The sequence below is a fragment of the Mus caroli genome, unplaced genomic scaffold, assembly GCF_978045245.1.
Source record: "Mus caroli unplaced genomic scaffold, Mus_caroli_1 scaffold_12, whole genome shotgun sequence".
Lineage (NCBI taxonomy): Eukaryota > Metazoa > Chordata > Mammalia > Rodentia > Muridae > Mus > Mus caroli.
Genome location: NW_028227267.1, coordinates 36,445,910 through 36,469,885, shown reverse-complemented (window position 1 = coordinate 36,469,885; position 23,976 = coordinate 36,445,910). Strand labels below are relative to the sequence as shown.

Genomic DNA, 23,976 nt, shown 5'->3' with positions numbered 1-23,976 from the left:
AATGAACCCACACACCTCTGGTCACTTGATCTTTGACAAGGGAGCTAAAACCATCCAGTGGAAGAAAGACAGCATTTTCAACAAATTATGCTGGCACAACTGGTTGTTATCATGTAGAAGAATGTGAATTGATCCATTTCTATCTCCTTGTACTAAGGTCAGATCTAAGTGGATCAAGGAACTCCACATAAAACCAGAAACACTGAAACTTATAGAGAAGAAAGTGGGGAAATGCCTTGAAGATATGGGCACAGGGGAAAAATTCCTGAATAGAACAGCAATGGCTTTTGCTGTAAGATTGTGAATTGACAAATGGAACCTCATGAAACTTTAAGCTTCTGCAAGGCAAAAGACACCGCCAATAAGACAAAATGCCACCAACAGATTGGGAAAGGATCTTTACCTCTCCTAAATCAGATAGGGGACTAATATCCAATATATATAAAGAACTCAAGATGGTGGACTCCAGAAAATCAAATAACCCCATTAAAAAATGGGGCTCAGAACCAAACAAAGAATTCTCACCTGAGGAATACTGAATGGCAGAGAAGCACCTTAAAAAATGGTCATTTGCTTCTTAGGGGTCACGTGAGACAGGCAGGACAAAATTTACAAATATTAGATCCCAGTGGAATTGCCAAATGAATGGTTATCATTGCCTTTGGGGGGGGGATTTTATGTTTTCTCTCCCCTTTCCCCGCATTACAAGATGGTCTCTTCAACCTGCCTAGATCTTGACTCACACTGAAAGAGCCTGAGCAGGTACTTGTCAGTCCTGTTTTCTGTCAGTGTTGCTCGAGTTCTTTCCTAGAGCTTATATTCTGGAGCTGACTGGATCAACAGGGATGTGAAATAGGCTTCTCTCAGGCTGAGTGTCAGTGTGAAAGATGTGAGTCTTCAAAAATGAAATTTCACTAATGCTCTCAACCTAGTCTAAGAGTGTGCCCCCTAAAAATTTTTATTCCCCAGTGATGGATAGCAGAGTCCTGTGTCTCACATTAAACATAAGTCTTTCATAGTCTCCATTCAACTGTTTCTGTACCATCCATTGCTATCTCCTCATAGTTTTCGACTCACTTATGATTTTTGGTAAAGAAAGGGAGGGAGGGAGGGAGGGAGGGAGGGAGGGAGGGAGGAAGGAGGGGAAGGGGGAGAGGGAGAGGGAGAGGGAGAGGGAGAGGGAAAGGGGCGGGGAGGAGGAGGGGGAGGGGGAGAGGGAGGGGGACGGGGAGAGGGAGAGAGAGAGAGAGAGAGAGAGAGAGAGAGAGAGAGAGAGAGAGAGAGAGAGAGAGAGAGAGAGAGAGAGAGAGAGAAACCATGTTGCCAACATTTAAAAGTGAATAAAAACATAGATAGTCCAGCCCACCTTTTCCAAATCTTATCATGTGACCTCAGAGTCCCCTTCCCAGTCCTTCCCTCATTCACTACAACTTCCAGACCCAGGGTTTGGAGGCCCACCCATGTGAAAAAAAACAGGGGTACCACGAAGCATGGTACCCTTGGAACCCGAGCATGATATGGGGCACAAAAGGGGAGCTCAAAAACAGCTAGCTGAAGACATGAGACAAAACAGGGCTCCAAGGATCTCAATGTTCCTATTGAAAGAACACTTAGGAACCTAAAACACCAGCCTATCATTCTATGATGGGAGTGTAGGGCTCTTGGAGGACAAGGGGCAGGAATCCAGGCACCCCGGAGTCACGAAAGATGGTTCTGTGGCCTGGTGGGAAAGCATTGGTGTTGGTTGAGGGACCACAGAATCCAACTTACCTGGATTCTCATGGCTCTCCATTTACTGGTCCTCAGACTCCAGTGGCCCTGGGGATCAAGCTTCTTCCTGAAGCTCCACTTCTGGGCCTCTCTTCTGCTGCGAAGCCTTCACACAGCACTCTTTCTCTTGCATGCATCGTGGATGCTGGCAGGGGTCGCAGCAGATACTCAGACACTGGAGTCAGGAGGTCAGGAGACCATGCCAGATATGACCTTTGTGGCCAGTTCTAATCCAGCCACATGCCCTGGTCCCCCTCCCAGTTGGTCACGGCTAGCTTTCCTTTCTAGGTATAGGAGTTCCTGGACCCCTGAAAACAACCCCTTCCAGCTCTATGGTATGGAAAGGTACCTCGGGATGTCACTTCCGGAATTATCTAGGAACCAAGTCCTCCGATCTTCTCTATGGCAGCTAACTCAGAGCACCTCTGGCCCCATCTACTCCTAGGACAGAAGGACAGTCTCCAGTTTTATTGTTTTCTAATTAAAGTCTTTAGTAATAAAAAGTTAAATATGTAAGCATTTAAAAATAAAAATTAGACTCCTTTGCCTTCCTTGCACTAAGATAACCCCCTGAAAATTAATGGAGTGTCTTACTGGCTTCACCAAGTGGATTCTTGGAATAATACAGTGCATCCCTCTGCTGACATTGTTTTTGCTGAGTGTATCATGGAAATGACTTCTCTTCTCATGTCTTCCACCTCATTATTTTGCAGAGTGCTTCATTTCAGAAAAAAAAAAAAAAAAAAAAAAAAAAAACAAGGCATGTTAAGTCACTAATATCATTCATTTTGGCCCACATTAGGAATGATGAGTGTGTGTGTGTGTGTGTGTGTGTGTGTGTGTATTTGTGCACATGCGCGCGCATGCATGCCCGCGCACACGTGCTATTGCACGCCTGTGTGTTTAAATTGGGATTTTTTAAATTTACATTTTAAATATTATCCCGTTTCCTGGTATCCCCTCATTAAAAAAAACCTCCCCCAATTCCCTTTCCCCTCCCCTTCTTACCAACTCACCCACTCCTGGTTCCTGGCCCTGACATTATATCACATGAACTGTAATGTGTTGAATTGCAGCTACTGGATAATATCTATGGCTAACTGTTTTTATTGGTGCTACCAGAGTCTTATGAGAACTAGCCAAGTTAGGTTTAGAGAGCAGAATATATTTCAACTTGGAGCTTGCTGGAGGATGTTTTGAAACCCTTTTTTAGAACCTTGAATCTTGTGTGGACCCACTTGTGTGTGCAGAGGATCCGCTTGTCTGTTTTATACCATACTTGGAGAAGCAGCAAATATCTGCATGGAAAAAGTTCCTGACAAGGAAATCAGGACAGGCCCAGACAGCACAGGCTGGGTTAATTTAAGAATCTACTACACAGCTCAGGTCCCAATACTAGGTCAATTGTCAGGAAATGTGCTGTAATATATGTAATATAGCAGTGTTTTCATTGGTGTGTTTGTGTGTGTGTGTGTGTGTGAGTGTGTGTGTGTGTGTGTGTGTGTGTGTGTTTTTGCCCAGGTGTTTGTGAACATGTTTATGTGTCATATTTGTGTAATGGTAGGTACCTGTTGTAGGTGCTAGTACATAGTACTGTTCATTCATGTATTCTTTTCTTTTATGTGTGTGTGCATGTATATGTGAAGGCATGTATTCATGTGTCTCTGTACACATATGTATGTATGTGTTTGTATATATTCACATAATCACTTGGTGAGCAAACATCTTAAACTATATAATAGAGGACAACTTAAAAGAGAAAAGTACTCTGTCAGTTCATTTTGCATTGGGGAAACAGCTCTTCATCATGCCTCTCCACCTAGATCACTAGATCAAATGGAGACAAACATGGTGTGAAGTCAGATTTTGAAGGGTTTGTAGAGGGAAAAGTGCTTATCTGCATTGAAATCATTTGTAAGAAAAGAAAGGAAGGTGGAACCTGGAATTAGTGATGAGTCTGCTGTGTTAAACCCATTTGGCTGAGAGTCAAAAAGGCTGGCTAAGCCTTTGTGTTCCTTCTCTGTACTTGGTGAATAGTAACTGCACACTGGAAAACCAGGGGGATTCTTGCATATTTTTGGCATCCTAGTTTGTTTTCCTCTTTGCCTGCTAGCATTTTCTTTCCAACTTTGCCTATGCTTCACTCAGTCTCCCTTCCTTGGAGTTTGTTCAGGGTGTTATGATTTGAAAGACTGAGTTGCTTGGGGTTGAGACTGTCCCAAGCCAAAGGGCCATAAGTATGGTGAAACGTAAGAACAGGGCTGCCTCAGAGAGCCCCTTAGGCTCATGGGCTCATGATATTCAGAAGCACAAACACTATGTTGTGTCTTTAGACCTCTGTAATTCCTGTTATTAAAAACAGCTTTAAAGGTTCACCAGCTCAGGACAGGTATTCTTGCTTCCTGGAGTTCCAGATACAGAACTCCCACACCATGTCTGCCCATAGGATGCCATGCTTTTGCCAAGACAAAAATGTACTAAAATTTTGAAAATATAAGCCCAGTTTCAACCTCCCACATCCAAGGCTACATTTTCCTACTGTCTAAGTAGTGTATCTGCATTTTCATCCAGGTCAATACCAGACAGAGGGATTATGGTAAATATAGTCTAACATCTCTGCATTTGGTCTGCCCAGTGGTTTTTCCACACCTTTACTGCAGGGAAAAAGCAAAACTGCACTAAGACAAGGAGGTAGTATGGAGGTGAGATAACTGACTGAAGATTTTTGAAAGGCTACATGGAAACCAACCATTGTAGAACCTTTATAATATACAAATAAATATAAACAATGTTTAAATAAAATTACTCTATTATGCTCTGACAATGCCTCCGCTAAATCCCATAAACTATCAAATGAAAAACCCAGGGGCAACTTTTGGTTATTTTGTTTTGGGTTGTTCATCATGGAAGTCTAGTACCCACTCAGGAAACATTAAAGGCTATTGTGATTGCTCTTGGATACTTTCTAGAAGTCAGTGGTAAGACCACAATGCTGAAGAAGATGGTAATTGGCACATCCATCAGGTCAGACATCTATCACATTAGTTTGTGTGTGTGTGTGTGTATGGATGTTTGTGTGTGTGATGTGTGTTGTGAACATACCAATTTCTCTTTAGCAGTTACTTGGAGATATTTGGCCAATTGCTGCCCACCACAGTACTTCTACAGAAGAGCTAATCCATTGGTAGCTGAGTTTGCAACTCACTGCCTACCATGACCCTCTCAACATCTGTCCCAAGATCTGTCACCTGCTGTTCTGATTTCAGCTTTTCTAAGTGGGCATTACTAGAGAGAGAGCCCAGGGTCTTGGGCACACTAAACATTAAGCATTACATTAAACTACACTTCACTACACTACACTACACTAGCCAACCCCAGTCTTCCTGTTTCTCTAAGATCAACTTTTGACTTTCCACTGAGGGAACATGTCTTCTTTATATTTCTATACTGGATTCAGAAAACTATTTTTTAAGCAAAATCACTTTTGGCTTTGTCTAGCAGGCTGGTTGGCAATATTAAGGTTTTTAAACTGGCATGCAAATTTATGTTTTTTTGAAGCTTCATTACAAGAACGCAATGTAAAACTATCAAATCATTTAACATTTCTTTTCCTTGGGAGCTTTGAACTCCCATTTCTGACTGACCTAATGTTTTCTTCTTGGTTTGTTTTTTGGTAGAAACAGCTTCTGACTCTTTAATTTTATTCTGACAGGTATAATGTCCATTACCATATGAACCTTAAGATACTGAACTTACGAGATAGCTTTAAAGTTGCTAAATACTCTTTTGCACAAAAAAATTGTGGATTGTGGAGAACACAGGAACTGGTGTTAAGATACTTTTCAAAAATAGTTAAATATAAAAGTTCTTAATTAGAACCTTCTCTATTTTTAAGGACCAGCTTACCTGAGCAGAGATGTATAGGCCTCTCAACCTGGTACTTGGGATGCTGGGGCAAGAGTTCATGGCCAGCATGGACAACATGGCAGGACTCAGCCTCATTAAACTGAAAAAGAGAAAGCACCTGACTACCTGATACAAAAATGACCTTTATAGCCTTAAATACATAGTGAATAGTATATAAATGTTTTTCTTAAACAAGTACTTTTTCTAACCATAAACTTGCTGTCTGTGAGGGTTAACTTTAATTGTCAATTACATCTAACCAGGGGTCATCTCGGAGGAGAGTCTCATCAAGGGATTATCCATGGGTGGCCTATGGGCATATCTTTGGGGTTAGTTCTCTTAGTCAAATTAATTGATGTCAAAAACCACAGCCCACTGTCAGAGGCACAATACCCTAGACAGGGAGGGGGTCCTGAACTGCATAAAGGTGGAGAATTGAGCTGAACACAAGAGAGCACTCAAGTGAGCTAGTGAGCATATATGTGTTCATTTCTCTCTGCTTTGGACTGTCTGTGTGATGAGTCCAGTAATGTCAACCACCAGCTGTTATTCCTGCAATGATGAACAGTCACATAAAACTGTAAGCTAGAAGAACTGCTTCTTCCCTGAGACATTTTTGGCTTGGATATTTCATCACAGCAAGAGAAATGAAACTACCACCTCTAATGAGCCTTTTCATTTGTCCACCCTTTCACATTTTTCCATTTAGAGACTTTGAACTATTTACTTAAGTTCTCCATAAAATATATAGTATGTTTCTGGGGAGTGAACATTCCCTTCTACAGTGTTATGTACTAGAGTATATTTCTAGTGTATATTGTTGTTTGAAATCTCTTATCTATCAGTATCCATCTCCTTACTTCTAAACAAATCTCTGCAACAACCATCTCATCAACTCTGAAATCACACCACACATCATACATCCTTGCTCTGCTTCCCGCACAACCTATGCACTATCCATACCATAAGCATAGCTTATGTCTTTTGGCCAAATTAGATCCTAAGAGGATACACAGTGGGGTGATACATAGAGGAGAGAAAAATACATTTAAAGAAAGGAAGACCTGGAAAGATAACCCAGACTGTAAATATTCTCTGCAAGTAATAGGACAGAAAGTAATAGAACAGGACCCTTGATGTTCTTATCTGACCTAGATATGCCACAAATGTGTGTATCCCTCCATGTTAAAATGTTCATGTGTGCTACATATATCAGGCACACACACACACACACAAACACACACACACATTTTTATAAAAATTCTTTATCTAACAACCACTGAAGAATATCTTGCCCTGTACCTGACTTTCCATTCTTCAGAGAACGATGATGTGTAAGCAGAACCAGAAGTTAGAAATGCATAAGGCATTCAGTACTTAATGAAAGGCTCTGGTTCTGGGTAACCACCTAGGCTGCTCCTACCATTTCTCCTTGCATGCCATCTGTTCCTCACTGTCATGGTGACTTTCTTCTACTCTGTACAGCTATAGTCCTTTCATCTCCTCATACTTGGAAGACCTACTGAGATTTTTTGAAAGTTTTGTCTTTTTTGTGTCATAATCAAAGGAATGTAGACTAGAATAAAGCCAGTGTTGCAGTAAATCTCTCCAACCCAAATATATCCTGGCAAGGAACAGTACAATATGATTACATGCAGTGCACCTAGATTGGGCAGACCTACCACTACACTAACATCTTTCAGAACTTAAGATACCCCTTAGAACTTGCAGTTTCTCCAGACCATGTGCTTCTGCTCCAATTTTCTCCTTCTTCCTCCTCCTCTGTGTCCTCTCCCTCTTCCATTTTCTCCTTCTTCTCCCCCTCCACCTTCCCTTTTACCTGCCCAATCATCAGCTCTCCTCTATTTTACAAATTAAAATGGGAATAAGGTTTACAGGAAATCACCTGAGTGCTGACTCATTCCTTGTTCACAACCACTCACAGGAGAACAGAATTAATATCTTATATAATTAGCCCCAGGGCTGTCCACAAAAATCCTGTGATGGGATCATCTCCAGTTTCCTCTCTATTATTCCTGCTAGGAATAACAAGGGGCAATGCCCTTGAGCTTCAGTGAATGTCAACCCTGGTTATGCATGCTGACCACTGGAGGTGTCTTTCTACTAAAGGCTCAACCCTATACTCTACAGTCTTTGACTCTAAACAGCAGGAATGGGATCAGTCATAGGTGTCTTCCAGGAAGCTCTAATGGTTATTCTAATACTCAGGCACTGCTCTAAGCCACAATGTTACCTTCTCCCTCATTAGAGCAGTTTTCACTAATCCCAAGAAATAGAGATTTGGTGCAAACTAATAAGAGGTCATCAGGACTTTGAGACAGTTGGTCTGGGGAGGAAAGGGAAAGATCAGAAATTTTGCATCTGAGGCCCCTTCAGGAGGTGTTCATGTTTTTAAAAAGCCCTTGCACAAACAGGAAAGATGCAAGTCTGGTACATTCTACAGGAAACAAACAGATTTCATGTGAGTGAAGGCTGACATCATTATCCGTGAAATAAATATCAGCAAATGTTTAAAGAATAGCCATTTGAAAAGTCCCATGTTAATTTTCTGGAGCTATCATTACAAAGTACCACAAAGTGGATGCCTTAATCAATAGAGGATTTTTATCCTCGATTCTAAAATTCAGGAGTTCAAAACTATGGTGACTTAATTTCTTTTCCTGTTGCTGTGATATAATATCCGTAGACAAGGGCTAGCTTTCTGTGCTGCCCAGGCAATTTGCAGGACTGCTCTCCTGAATGCTTCAGCTGGTGAGGAGCAGGGCCAACTGTGACACTTGTATGGCCCCACATCCTGCTCCACTACCTGGCACAGGGTTGGGAATTTGGGGACAACCTCTCTCCCATGCCCATGCCACAGCTCAGCTGCCAAGTGACAGAATCATGTCTGCTGTACTCACATTCTTGGGGCTGGGTCACTGTTGCTCCTGCAACCTGGCTCAGCTCTAGTGTGCAGCCCAGGTGATATGCTGGGTGTGCTGCTCTAACAGCTATAGTCTGTGAGGGGTGGGTAAACTGCCACTCTCTCTTGTCCCTCAGGCTTCATTCCTGTCTATCTAAGGTGGCCAAGGGTAAGGGCAGGAAAGGCATCTCCCCTGCATTCTGGCTTCCTCACTGCAGAAGAGTGGCAGGACCAGCTATCCTGTGGTGAAACAGGGGAAGATCAAGAGATGTGGCATTAGTGTGTGTGTGTGTGTGTGTGTGTGTGTGTGTGTGTGTGTGTGTGTGTGTGTGAAGTTGTAATCTCTCAGCACAGTGACTTACTGCCTGACTGCCTGATGCCATATTCTCTAGCCATGATGGCCACAGACACATTTTCTGAAATTTTAAGTTCCAAATATGCATTTAATGGTTAAATTCTTTTGCAAATTTACTGGATTAAGAACTACCTAGTGGGCAGGGTGTGGTGGCACATGCCTTTAATCCCAGCACTCAGGGACAGGGGGGTGGGGGGAAGAGGCAGTCGGATTTCTGAGTTCAAAGCTAGCCTGCTCTATAAAGTGAGTTCCAGGACAGCCAGGGCTATACAGAGAATCCCTGTCTCAAAAAACAAACAAACAAACAAGAACTACCTAGTATCGGAATGAGGTTAAAAACTACAGATATATGTACAAGGACATTTCCAAAGAGGATTAACTGGGTACAAAAGACCCACCCTGCAGTTTGGTGGCACAGTTTTATGTCCTTAAATCCCAGACATGTAATTGAAGAAATATTATTAAAATGGAAGAACTTAGAGATATTAATTTTCCTTGTAGAACAGTTTTGACATGTGCTAGAGATACTGTTGTGTTGTTCTTTCCTGGAAATTTTCTACTTTTTTTCTTTTTTGATTTCTTCTTTGATGTATCATGATCTAGCACTGAGTTGTTTAATTACAATGAGTTTTGTACTTATTAGAGATTTGTTTGCTGTTGGTTTTAAATGTTACTGTACTGTGTTGCAATAGGATATGTAGACTTATTTCAATTTTGCTCATATTTCTTTTGTGGCCCACAAACTTGTCTATTTTAGAGAAGAGTCCCTGGATTGTTGAGTACAATGTTTATTCTTTGGTACTTGGGTAGAATATTCTGCACCTATCTGTCCATTTGATGTGTAATATTTAATTCTCATGTTTCTTTATCTTTTGTCTTGATGACCTGTGTTCTGGAGAGTAGCATACTGCAAAATAGCTCACTACTATTCAATTGGTATTAATTTGCAGTAACCATAGAAAACAAAAATGTAAATGGAGACTATGGGAGTAGAATAGGCTATTAGGATACAGGTGATAAGGTGATATGAAATGGAAAGTGGACAAAACAGGGAGAGGCTTAATTTGAGAAGGATGAAGGGGATAATACAGAAGGAGAGGGAATTTGTGGGAAAAACTAACACTAAATTAATATGACTTAAGCGGTCATATTAATTTACATATACGAAAAATTTTATAACACACATACACACTCACACACAGTAACACGGGGAGAGAGAGAGAGAGAGAGAGAGAGAGAGAGAGAGAGAGAGAGAGAGAGAGAGAGAGAGAGAGAGAGAGAGAGAGAGAGAGAGAGAGAATTATGCTACTGGGATAAAAAGTCTTCCCCAGAGCCATAGGCTATCGAACAAAAAATCCCAATATAAGGCATGGAATACATCCTTTGGCTGTGTTAGTCAGAAGGCTCCAAGAGTCTCTTAATGAATCATAGACTATTGATTTTTGTGAGGCCAGAGAGCTAGGGGCTGAGGGAAGCAGGCCTGGAGCAAGAGGCAGTTGAGGCATGTCCAAACCCTGGAAATTTCATCCTCAGAGTGGCAGCAATAGAATACATTTTAGACTTTCAGACGGATTATCTGAAAAGGTGTAACTGCAAATCATGTGGCAAAAGAGCTTTTCAGAGGATTCTACTGGTTGTAGTGTATAACTGTTGTCATTCATTTCTCCAAGTTGTAGGGCTGGACAAGATCACTATAAGAAATAAGTGTTTATGGACAATAAGAATTTCTATCATGCTCCAAGCTGAGAACCTAAGAAACTTCATTATTTGCAGCTAATGTGTAGACTTGGGGATGAACAAAGCTTTGAGTTCATTAGGCTCAATAGCCATTTCAGAGAGAAAGGAGCAATACCATACTCAGGTCTGTGCTGCTGTGTGTAGTACATGTCAGGAAAAGGGGGAGGGGAGCTATGTGCTCCAGGACAAAGCATTGAGAACACTTAGGTTGCAAGAATTTGTATTCTATACTATATTGGTTATGCTATATTATATTATATTTATGCTACAAAATTATTAATGTACATCAAGAAGATATTCATCTTCTTAGGAGTTGAAAGACCTGAGCAGAGATTAGATGATGTTGCTGGTAAGCAGGGGTAGTTTATTTCCACATAGAGGTGTATGGGCTTCCCCTCTTGCTGAGGTTGCACCTTGCAGTGCTTCAGAGAAGGCAGAAGCTCATCCAGAGCTGCTCAGAATTCAGGAGAAAATGTCTAAGACTGTAAATTAATACTTGTCCTCACCAACCACCAAGAATATTTAATCGATGTGAGTTAAGTAAATTTAAAAGACTTTGAGCAAAATCCTGTAACATGTGTCATCCTTGGTCTTACAAAGTCTTAAACTACAAAGCCCCCAAAGAAACATGGCAATGCTTGCCTTGATAGCTATTACATCTGAAACTTTCTACCTTGTCTTCATGGCTGACCACTTGTTGTAATTCAGTACCACTAAACTGCCCCTGTTTATTTGGGTTTTGTTTGCTTACAGGCTTAGCTTTTTTGGTTGCATTAGTTTGAGGATTTGATATTTATTTTCTCTTTCTTTTTTCTGGTCACTATTTTGATATTTTGCTAAAGCTATATACACTGCATATACTGATCCAGCTGAGTAGAGAGAGGTTCTTTTTATGCCAGTACCGAGTGAAATGTCTGCATTTTTATGAATTGAAAAACAAACCAACAATAAGGAAACAAGTTCAAAGCCTACACTCTCAAGCCCAGCATTTTTAGCCAGCTATGGTGTCACACTTCTGGAGCTCCAGAATTCACAGGCAGAGATGTTTTTCTGTACTCTCCAGGCATCATGGTCTAAATCATGAATTCCCAGTGCTTCACAAGGGTATATTTTGGGGTGTGTGGATGTCATGGCCTACTCTGTGAATAAGCACTTCATGATAGAAAATGGATTTATACTGTATCCTTTAGGTCATATATTTAGATACCCCTAAAATATGGTATATGGTATTCACATGTTCCTGTAATAGTCATGCTGACCACATTTGCCATGGCACTCTGGTCGAGTCAGCTTTTCAGGTAGGGATGCCTAAATAAAAGCTGCTCATGAAGCAAAAAGAGTTTCACAGAAACTTGCTCCTGGAGTCTGGCTTTCTCTTTAACCCATACATTAATTTTCCATTCCCACGTTAGTCTAGTGGATGGATCCACGTGCTCTCTTTATTATAAATGCCTTTTAAGATTGAATTCTGACATAGCTAAAGCCTTAGTGTTCCAACAGTCCTAGAACGTCCTTGAGCAAGACCATGGGCTTGAAATTCAGTAAGAATGTTGCTTATTCACTGACATTCAGAATAGCCTCTGGTACTACACTATCACTTAGAATATAAGTCAAGTCGCTCCCATATACAGGAATTTACAATGGTTTAGGAAGTAGTTTAGGGCGGTGGTTTTAGAGTATTGCATTATTCATGAGATGGTTAGCTAGAATGGAACTCCCTAGTTAGAACCATGACTTGGGTGTGAAAGCCCTTGCCCTAGGAGTGAAAAGATCTCACACCAGGCTTCTAAGACTAAACTGATATTAGATAGGGCTGACTTTGTCTCAGTTATTTTATTGCCCAGTTCCTGCCAGTCTTTGTGTTTTCATTCCTCTGTTCTGTGTAAGAGTCATTAAGCATCCGGTTACCTCATTTGTACCTTGCGAGTATGTCACCCAACTTCGTTATTGTCTTCTGCATAAAAAGTCTGATGCTCGAATTGGCATTACATTCAGATTCCACAAGACCTCTCCTGTGTGCATCTGTTTGTCATTCATCCGACGCTTTGCCCACAGGTGACTAAAGACCCGTTCTGTGCAGACAAAGGGGCCCAGAGGGTCTGTGGCATACATTAATAAGAGTCACAACTGTATTGCTCTAAAGCTTCTTAGGAAATGAATATTCATTTGGGGTTCATAATAAATCAGGACCCAGATATAGCTGTCTCTTGTGAGACTATGCCAGGGTCTAGCAAACACAGAAGTGGATGCTCACAGTCAGCTATTGGATGGATCACAGGGCCCCCAATGGAGGAGCTAGAGAAATTACCCAAGGAGCTAAAGAGAACTGCAACCCTATAAGTGAAACAACATTATGAACTAACCAGTACCCCCAGAGATCGTGTCTATAGCTGCATATGTATCAGAAGATGGCCTAGTTGGCCATTAGAAGAAAGAGAGGTCCATTGGTCGTGCAAACTTTTTATGCCTCAGTACAGGGGAAAGTCAGGGCCAAGAAGTGGGAGTGGATGGGTGGGGTAGTGGATGGGGGAGCGAGTGGGGGACTTATGGGATAGCATTGGAAACGTAAATGAAATAAATACCTAATTAAAAAATAGAAATCAGGTAACCCAGAGCTATCTGCTTCTCATTTCCTCAAAATATAGCATTGGTGATAACTGTAAAGCAGAAATACTGACCTTTAAGAAAAAGACCTCCCTACTATCCATGTGGAGATTTCCCATACATGTTGAGATAGGGCTTTCTTTTTAGGTAATATTAGTGTGACTACACATTTGATGCCTTTATGGTTTTTGTTTATTTGTTTGAATATGGAGCATTGCTATTTTTTTTAATATATGTATGTTTTACCTACTGCAAGCCGCACCTGGTACCAGCAAAACCTGCAAAAGCAAGCCAGCCAGGCAGGAGGGGCAGACCCCCACAGGATCCCAGAGGGGGCTCTAGAAAACACCCCTGGACCACATCTGTGCACCAAATGCATGCAATTCCTCCAGAGGCCAGAAGAGGGCATCGTGTTCAACCCAGAGACTCATTAATAGGATTGTTAACTGCCCTCTGGGTCCTCTGTTGGATAGACAAATGCTCTTAATGGAGGAGACTTCTTTCCTGTATCTACACTATATTTCTTCTTTGTCCTTCAAGATTGTGTGGTTTTCAATTGAACAAGATCATCCAAAATCAAAGATAGAAGTTTATGGAGACCTATAGGTTCAGGTGCTTGAAGAAGGAATTCTAATTTTCCTAGGTTACCTGGCACCCATACAGATCTGTTGTGGGTTCAAGATAATGCCATAGAATTGTCAAGGCTTGAGGAGATCTGTCACCTCTCATGTAGGATAACCAGGCAGACTAGGCATGAAATGCCTACTTGATGAAATGCAGAATTGAGAAGTTCCTCAGTGGGTAGAAATGGAGGAAGGAAAAACCATTTAAGGCCAGCTCACCAGTGTTGTGATAAAACTTCAAACTCTCCTGCATGGATGGAGCCTGAAATAGAGGTCACATGCCTATGGTGGAGAGCATGTCTGTGCAAGGCTAGGAAGGGAGAGAGATGGTTGATATTGATCTTAACCACACTAGATCTCAGAGTTTATTGAGGTAGTACTTCTTCCAGTGGATGCTTCATGCTTGTGAAGGTCTCCTGGAATAGATCTCATTTCTGAGACTAAATGTGAGTCAGAGACTTAATGTGTAAAGGAATTCATCCCCCGAATCCCCAAACTGGTGCTGTCAAACCAGGGCTTTAAAGCAGAAGCCTGAGAATGACTGGGGGATGTGTTAAGTTGCTCACTGTCTTTGGACACCTTCTCTTTCTAAGCTAACTCTGACACAGAAAGGGTCACCTGTAAATACACAGGAAACCAATCATTATCAAGTGATACGGGTCTTCTTGTCCATCTCTTAATTCTCTGGTGAGTCCTGAGCCTTATTTACTTGTAGGTCTTCAGTGTAGTGCTTGGCTGTTTTGGTAAATGCTACCTGTCAGGTAGCTTAACCTGATATCTAGTAATGCTATTTGAGCAGGTAGATAACAGCTTGACATCAGTCTTTAAATGACTAAACTGTCCTGAGCATGCAGTGTGGACTGAGACACTTCCTTTTCCTTTTCAGATAGATATTCCTAGTCTTGAGAGTATTCTGAAAGCCATTCTCAAGGACCAATCTTGTAGCATCCAAACTGACTACGGAGTATCAAATTGCCACTTGCCTTGTAGCTGTTGTAGCAGATGAATGAAGTTACAGGCCTGGAATGTAACTCAGGGAGCATGAACTTTTATTAGGTTCAATCATAGCACAGGGAGGACAAAGAGAAGGAAAAATTACCCCATCTCATCCAGACTTGTTAGAGACAAAAAAAACTGTGAGGCTCCATGGAGGCTTTTAAAGTCTGCCACCCTCCTCATAGATCCCTCCCAGACTCCATTTATTGCCCCTAATTGAGTAGATATATTCTCTGGGGAATGTTTTCATAGTTGTGTTATAACCCCGAATGTAAATAGGAATACACAGATTATTAAATTCTGTGTCTGTGGTGACTGGCTGATGAGATGGCTCAGTGGATAAAGGTAAGGCGACCAAGCATAGAGACCTGAGTTCCTTCCCTGTGATCCACATCATAGGAGAGAAAAAACTCTATCAGTTGTCCTCTGACTTTCATGTACGTGGGGGAACCAGGTCTTAGCCCACAGCATCTCAACTTTCCCACGGCTCGCTTACACTGAAAAATTTCCACCTGATACACACATGTAAGTATATGACTCTGTGCTCCATTTGAGAGATTCAGTACGTTTTTTATTTTTACTTTTGTTGTCCAGAAGCGAGAGAAACCAAGGAGGCCAGCATGGGACCATCACTTGAAACCCAGGTTAGGCATTATGGATACAGGTAACTGGTAACTGAGGTGTGAACATCATGAGGTCCAAACTGCTCTAAATGGTTTTCTATACATTCATGGCCAACTGTAGCTGATGCTGTTGTTTCACTGCAGTTTCTTTGTTGCTATTGTTTTGTTTTATTGTCTACCTCTGATTACCTCAAAGAGACAAAACCTGTGATGAAATTCCCAATAATTCCTCTGTCCTGTTGAATCCTCATTAGATGTTAGAGTCAGCTTTAGTGAGGATGCTGGCCTGGATGATGCACAGCAGCTCCGGGTTGCCTGTAATGCCATGATAATATCTTCCTCTGACAAAATAGCAGTTATCAGTGATACAGAGTGAAACGATTTACAGTGCTAGCACTCTTAGGTTTAAACAGACACCAGTTGGAAAGTACAAAGTACCCTAAGATGGAGGCATATGCCCCGGCTGACAACAGTAAGCTTTAAAACGATTATATTGACCTGGGAGTAGACAGTGGAATGTGAGGTGCATGCAGAGGCCTAGTACAGAGTGACTGACAGTTTTCCAGGTAGAAGGTATTCCCACTACTAGAAGGTCTTTGGATCTGTGGTCTAGGCAGCATATGGAGAGTAATGAAAGTCACTGTCTTGTGAATTTGCTGCTGAGACAATTGCTTTCTATTGTGAATATACATAGTGGAGTTGGCTCAAGGTCAAGAAGAAACAGCCATTGCTGTAGTTCATTCCTCTGAAGAACATTCTCCTTCTCTTTTCAGCCCACATAGATTAATCATGTACCACCATGTTCCCTGGACACTCACATGACAGGGATATGGTCCTACTTTCCTGTTATGTGTACCAGAAGATCGCTTTACAATGGCCCAGATGATCTAGTTCAATCTTGCAAGACACAATAATCTTGCCTAGTATTGTGACACTTGCCTTTAATACCAGGAGAGGCAAGGGCAGATAGAATGCTATGAAATCAATGCAGTCTAAACAGTTGGTGGAGATTATGTTTTTTTATTCAGGATCAAGTCAAATAAATTCCTGAGGTTGGGAGGTTTTAGGTTTACCTGTTAAGGGAACTTTGTACTTGTAGGAGGGGATAATGAAAATATTCACAGATAAATTGTAGAACCCGGGCCATCCATCATTCAGCTACAAGTAAAGTGCATCCAGGGGAATAATTAAGAATCAGCTTTGGGGATTCTGACTAGGCTAACAAAAGAGTACTAAACGTAGTTATTATAAGGAAATTGTTCCACCAATTCATATACAGTAAGATGCATAGCCCACATTTGGACAGGTTTTTTGGCACCATGTATTTCCATGCATGATGTGGGTACATGGTGTCAGGAGACACAGAAGAAGGCCTCATATCCCTTGAAACTGGAGTTACTGACATCTCACACCATTGCTTGAAATCCAGCACTTGGGAGAGGGGGTCAGAATCAGGAGTTCAGGAGCATCCTTGACTACATAAGGAATTTTAAATCACCTTCATTACTATAAGAACTTCATTGAGTTTCCATCTGTTGCTACGTATTGTAATGCTAAATTCTTTTCCTAAGAAGGTCTGGGCCTAGGAGAGAACTGTCTTATAAAAAGATTTTGTTGTGAAAATATTGTTGCTTAATTTAAAACCACTGGTTAATTAAAATTGGCTGCTGGTATTTACTGGAGACATTAGACATATGTGAGTTTTAGTTATCTGGTTGCTGGTGGAGAAGTGAAAGATAAGAGGAGAAACTAGAAAAAAAGAGAAAGGCACCATGGAAGACAGGTACCATGAGAACATATGGAGGAGAAACAGCAAGTATTTGGGGTCCACCCCTGGGGAGGTAGCCAGGTGAGCTGTCAGAAAAGCAGATTACGGGTCACCCCACAGTAATTATCTCTGTGTTTGTTTTTTAAGACAGGGTTTCTCTGTATATCCCTGGCTGATCTGGAACTCACTTTGTAGATCAGGCTGGCCTCAAACTCAGAAATCCTCCTGCCTCTGCCTCCCAAGCACTGGGAGTAAACATGTGCACCACCACCTCACAGTAATTGTCAAAGCCAAATGATATAAGCATAGTCTGAGTCATTTGTTTGGAAGCAAGGCAGGATGAGCTTAAATTGGTTCTACTAAACGTTTGTCTCAAAAAAGAAAGTGATGGGGAAGGAGAAGAGCATTGGCTGGAAGGGATAAGAGAGAAGACCATGGAGAAAATGGTCAAAGACATACTTGAACAGAAAGTCTCCAAAAGCCATAGTATGTACACATATTTTTATTGAATTATTTATTTATTTCCATCTGATCACAGCCCCTCCCTCTCTTGAGATCCAATGTCACATCCTTCACCCTCCAATTCCCTATCCCCTTCTCCCCAGAGAAAGGGACCATCCTTTTTCCCCAGTACCAACCCACCCTGGCACATCAAGTTGCATCAGGAATAAGTGCATCCTCTCTCACTGAGCCCAGACAGGGCAGCCCAGCTAGGGAAAGGAGATCTAAAGGCAGGTAACAGAGTCTAAATCCGAGGTAGCAACCACTCCAGTTGTTAGTCGCTCACATGAAGACCAAGCTACACATCTGTTTCATTTATGTAAGGGTCCTAGTTCAAACCCCTACATGGTGTTGGCTCATGGTTCAGTCTCTGTGAACCCCCATGGGCCCAGATTAGTTCACTCTGTAGGTCCTCTTGTGGCTTCCTAACCCTTCTGGCTACTACAACCCTTCCACCAACACTTCCACAAGACTCTGACCACAGTCTAATATTTGGCTGTGGGTCTCTGCATTTTTACATTTAAAGGGTGATGGAGAGAGCATGCAATTAGAGGGACTGCCCACAACAGGTCACAATGGAAACCTCTCAGGAGCCTGCAGCAGTTACTTGTAAAAAAGGATGGTGACTGTGGTCTTGAGAAGTAGGAGACACATTCCTCCTGGGTACCTGCCATTTGAAATAAGGGACTGCCTGATGTAGGCTCTGATAGAAACATCTCAATAGACTGTGGAAGGTCTTTATACTAAAACGTAATTCCCCTTTATCTTAACCTTAGCCCTGTACAATCACTGTATAGAATTCATTGTGTATGACTGCTTTTCACCTGGCCTTGATGGGTAGAAATATTCTATTATATCTGAATTTCCTATTTCTTTCTTCTTCTGCTTTGGTGGAGTCTGTGAAACTCGATGTTTCTTGATGTAATGATTCTTTTTTTTTTTAATTTTTAATATTTTTATTACATATTTTCCTCAATTACATTTCCAATGCTATCCCAAAAGTCCCCCATAGCGCCCCCCACTTCCCTACCCACCCATTCCCATTCTTTTGGCCCTGGCATTCCCCTATATTGGGGCATATAAAGTTTGCAAGTCCAATGGGCCTCTCTTTCCATTGATGGCCGACTAGGTCATCTTTCGATACATATGCAGCTAGAGACAAGAGCTCCGGGATTCTGGTTAGTACATCATGTTGTTCCAACAATAGGGTTGCAGATCCCTTTAGCTCCTTGGGTACTTTCTCTAGCTTCTCCATTGGGAGCCCTGTGATACATCCAATAGCTGACTGTGAACATCCACTCCTGTGTTTGCTAGGCCCTGGCATAGTCTCACAAGAGACAGCTATATTTGGGTCCTTTCAGCAAAATCTTGCTAGTGTATGCAATGGTGTCAGCGTTTAGAAGCTGATTATGGGATGGATCCCTGGATACGGCAGTCTCTAAATGGTCCATCCTTTCATCACAGCTATGAACTTTGTCTCTGTAACTCCTTCCCTGAGTGTTTTGTTCCCAATTCTAAGAAGGTGCACAGTGTCCACACTTTGGTCTTCATTCTTCTTGAGTTTCATGCGTTTAGCAAATTGTATCTTATATCTTGGGTATCCTAAGTTTTGGGCTAATATCCACTTATCAGTGAATACATATTGTGTGAGTTCTTTTGTGATTGTGTTACTTCACTCAAGATGATGCCCTCAAGGTCCATCCATTTGGCTAGGAATTTCATAAATTCATTCTTTTTAATAGCTGAGTAGTACTCCATTGTGTAAATGTACCATAATTTCTGTATCCATTCCTCTGTTGAGGGACATCTGGGTTCTTTCCAGCTTCTGGCTATTATAAATAGGGCTGCTATGAACATAGTGGAGCATGTGTCCTTTTTACCGGTTGGGACATCTTCTGGATATATGCCCAGGAGAGGTATTGCTGGATCCTCCGGTAGTACTATGTCCAATTTTCTGAGGAACCTCCAGACTGATTTCCAGAGTGGTTGTACAAGCTTGCAATCCCACCAACAATGGAGGAGTGTTCCTCTTTCTCCACATCCTCGCCAGCATCTGCTGTCACCTGAATTTTTGATCTTAGCCATTCTGACTGGTGTGAGGTGGAATCTCAGGGTTGTTTTGATTTGCATTTCCCGGATGATTAAGGATGTTGAACATTTTTTCAGGGGCTTCTCTGCCATTCGGTATTCCTCAGGTGAGAATTCTTTGTTCAGTTCTGAGCCCCATTTTTTAATGGGGTTATTTGACTTTCTGGAGTCCACCTTCTTGAGTTCTTTATATATATTGGATATTAGTCCCTTATCTGATTTAGGATAGGTGAAGATCCTTTCCCAATCTGTTGGTGGTTTTTTTGTCTTATTGATGGTGTCTTTAGCCTTGCAGAAGCTTTGTAGTTTCATGAGGTCCCACTTGTCAATTCTCGATCTTACAGCACAAGCCATTACTGTTCTATTCAGGAATTTTTCCCCTGTGCCCATATCTTCAAGGCTTTTCCCCACTTTCTCCTCTATAAGTTTCAGTGTCTCTGGTTTTATGTGAAGTTCCTTGATCCACTTAGACTTGACCTTAATACAAGGAGATAGGAATGGATCCATTCGCATTCTTCTACATGTTAACAACCAGTAGTGCCAGCACCATTTGTTGAAAATGCTGTCTTTCTTCCACTGGATGTTTTTAGCTCCCTTGTCGAAGATCAAGTGACCGTAGGTGTGTGGGTTCACCAGCAGTCTCAAAATCCTGTGGCGGGGGTCGTGGGTAGCTGGCGAGTGTCAGCCGACCCTGCGCCCTAGCTACCCTGGTGCTTTTCTGTAATGATTCTTAAACTATGAAAAACTGAGATATAAGGGCTCAGTACAGCACAATTCAAAATATTCCAGGTGTAGGCTGTGTGTTCTCATCTTAGAAACAATGTAATAATAACTGTATAATGGTCGTTCTAAATTAATGCATAACTTTAAAAGAAACTTTGAAGAAATTATTAGAAAATGAAATAGAAACAACGTTGCGACCTGAGAAATGTAAAAGTTATTGAAGTTATGAAATTAGTTTTACAAAACATTTGAGAGTAGTCCTGAATAGTAAAGTATAGAATATGTCATACTGTATGCCAGTCAAACTAAGCCAAAACACTGGGACTCTTACAATGGTTATTGTGTGCAATGTACAGAATCAGAAAGCTAGCAGAAGTACTGAGATAAGGGTTAAGCACCTCTGACCCATTCAGTGCTTTGGTAGAGGCTTTCCCATCAGAGCCCTACCCTGCAAAGCAGAGGATGAATCTCCAGTACACACCAGCTACTCAAATGGATACCATGTTTCCTATTGTAAAGAAATGGAGGAGTCCATTCAGCCATCATCTGGGAAGGCTCTATCTCATTTTCAGAGTCACTGCAATTGCAGGGTTTTACCTTGGCACCAGCTCCATTGTCTTATGCCAGTATTCTCTGTATTGTCCACTTTCCTGTGGTAGTGTCAGTGATGAGCTCTGCACTATGATTTGTCCCTGTTACCTGGTGTTGCTGCTCACAAAACCTATTCTCTGATCCAAAGAAAAACTTCAAATCACATCCTAAACTGCTTTGGCTCTGAAAGGAAATGGGTGCTTCCACTTTTTTACAACAAAGTAAACATATCTCAAGAAAAACTTTCTATAGGTATGATCCATTCGACTAATATAGCACACAAGGAAGGACAAAAGTCCATATTAGGGGATGGAGAGAGAGCCCTTCATTTGAGAATATGTTTCTCAAAAGACCCACATGGCATCTAACAGTCCTCTGTCATTTTCGTTCCAGGTGAAACCCAATAACTTCTTCTGGCCTTTGGGGAATGGCATGCAAGTGTTGCACAGACCTACAGAAGGCAAATCATGCATAAATATAAAATAAATGCAAATAACAAACAGAATCGCACTGGGGGAAAAAAACCCCGAGGGAGAAAACTCATAGAGCATATGGGCCTGGATTTTGTCTCAGCTTTTAAAAACATCTGGATACTGAATACTGGACTACATTCTGTGCTTGTGTTAAAATTCCCTTAAAGAACCAAATGTATTGTCAAGCACAAAATTCACTCTCATAATAAAAAAAAACAACAAAATAACCAAAAAAATAATAAATCCCTATCTCAAAAGGTCCTAAAATTGAATCTCTCTAGTAGTAGTTACCACTGATAGAACATTTAAAGGAAAGCAGAAGCATACATGTCTGTGTTTTCTGACAGCTTTTATATTCCCTTAGAATATGTTTTTATTTCCTGAAAGACATTTCAGAAATGCTGATATATTTCCCATTAATTTGTTCAACACTATCATTCACAGTATTTTAGCAGCAGCTAAATATTTGACATGCAAGGATACAATATGGGTAATTTTTCCATCATGACATCGGTATCCACAGAGTTGGACACACTATCCACACTGAATGTAAAATCAATCGCTTTTGTTGCTCAGTCTGGCTGGGAAGTCATTATGGAACCCACTAAAAGTGGGCAGTCAATATGTACAGTTTGTAGACTTATCAAAATATTAAATCAACTACAAAACAAAACAACAGCAAAGAAACAAAGATAAAACTTCTAATGAAACAAAAAACCAAATAACAAAATTAATCAAATCTCAAACCAAAATCTAAAAACAAGAATTGTGCTAAAGAGCCTTCTTTGGCTGTCATTTTGCAGCACAGACTTACAGCCCATGGCTGTCCTTGGCAACACAGTAGAAAATAAGTTACTTCTGGTAACAATCTTTACAACAGAAATTTAAGTAGGTCTCCTTTTTAGGAGTATGGGTTTGAAGAATAAGGACACCCAAGACTAAGCAGAAAACATGTTACAGACTTTGGCTCAAAGTCTTTGCAATTTTGTAGAATGATTTTGTAATTTTCCTTGATGACCTATCAGGACAAGAAAAATTTACACTCTCAGAATCTTCCTGTTTTCCCAGCAGCTCTTGATGTGTCTCAGCACATGTCTGAATCCCTCTACATGCTCACTCTTGCTGAGCCAGAGCCCAGATGAAATTAAGGGCTATTCATTCCAATAAAACAAAAGTAAAGGAAGAAAATGCAGCAGATGATAGCCATGATTACTAGGGATGAGACGAAATATTTGCTTCGCACATGCAGATCTCCCCCTATAGAAGTTATCTTCAAAGGAGACCTTTTCCTGGTCTGTTCCATGTTCCAGTTTCTGCTGGAGTATTTCACACCTAGGGAAGGAAGGAACAAAGGCCTGATTAGGATTTGTCAATTCAGCTCTCCATCCCACACTAGATCTATTCAGCTGGATAATCTATTATGACCTATCATTGGCTGAGGTCATTCCCTGCATCCCCAAGTGTCATAGAGCACCTGGGCTTGGAATTATTTCTCAGCCTTTAAAAACTGTTAGAAACTGAGCTGTGAACTACACACTGTACTGTAGTTTAAAAAAAAAAACACTATATTACTCCAATAGTCCAGGTATAATATATTGAATAATAACATTGTAGGAATGTACAAATCTGAGTTCAAGAGAGATGTGAACAACCTAGAAAACCATGTGGATACCTTATGGGGAACCTGCCTAGAATTGAAGTGAAGGTTATGATTATTTCTCTAGTGCAGGATCCTGACAGGGTACCACTCATCAACCCTTATATCTGGAAATAACCAGAGAAAACCTATAACATGAAATCCACAGGCACTGCATGTGTTCTAAAATCAGAAAGAATGTGCTAACTGAAAATATTCCCCAGGCTAGGAACTGAATTTAAAAAGTGATGGTCATGAAGGAACATAACAACACACCTGTACATCTGAGACTGTTGTAGAGTACTCTGTCAAATATGCAAATTATTTGTGTTCACACATCACAAGCACAGTATACCTCAGTAACCTGTTTAGTTTAGTTTCCTAGCTAATGCTATTATAAAAATCTCCCAGGATATTTTGGAGTCATAAAAAACAAATCTTGAATGGGATAGGTACGTAATGAGCAAAGCATATAGACAGCTCAGTCAGTGATAAGCTTTCCCCTCATAAACACAGACTCAGAATCAGGGTTCTTGGCATATTATTCAATATGTCTTAGCAAGTTCAAAAAGCTATGTAGAGTAGGCTTGTCTGCCAGCAAAGGATCACATGGTGGTGGTGGACTAGCCTCTCCTTCACTGTTTCAGTCTTTTCCCAAA

At 41.2% G+C, this 23,976-nt stretch overlaps 2 long non-coding RNA genes across 2 annotated transcripts in view; both read right to left on the bottom strand.

The window, feature by feature from the left end:
* LOC147001738 (uncharacterized) overlaps positions 1-2,092 on the bottom strand; it is a 35,344-nt gene extending 33,252 nt beyond the window's left edge. The window contains exon 1 of the long non-coding RNA XR_015044620.1: positions 1,771-2,092. This is a non-coding gene — a long non-coding RNA (uncharacterized LOC147001738). The remainder of the gene's footprint in view (positions 1-1,770) is intronic.
* Positions 1-23,976, bottom strand: part of LOC147001736 (uncharacterized) — a 227,454-nt gene that overhangs the window by 150,478 nt on the left and 53,000 nt on the right. The gene's annotated exons all lie outside the window — the stretch shown is intronic.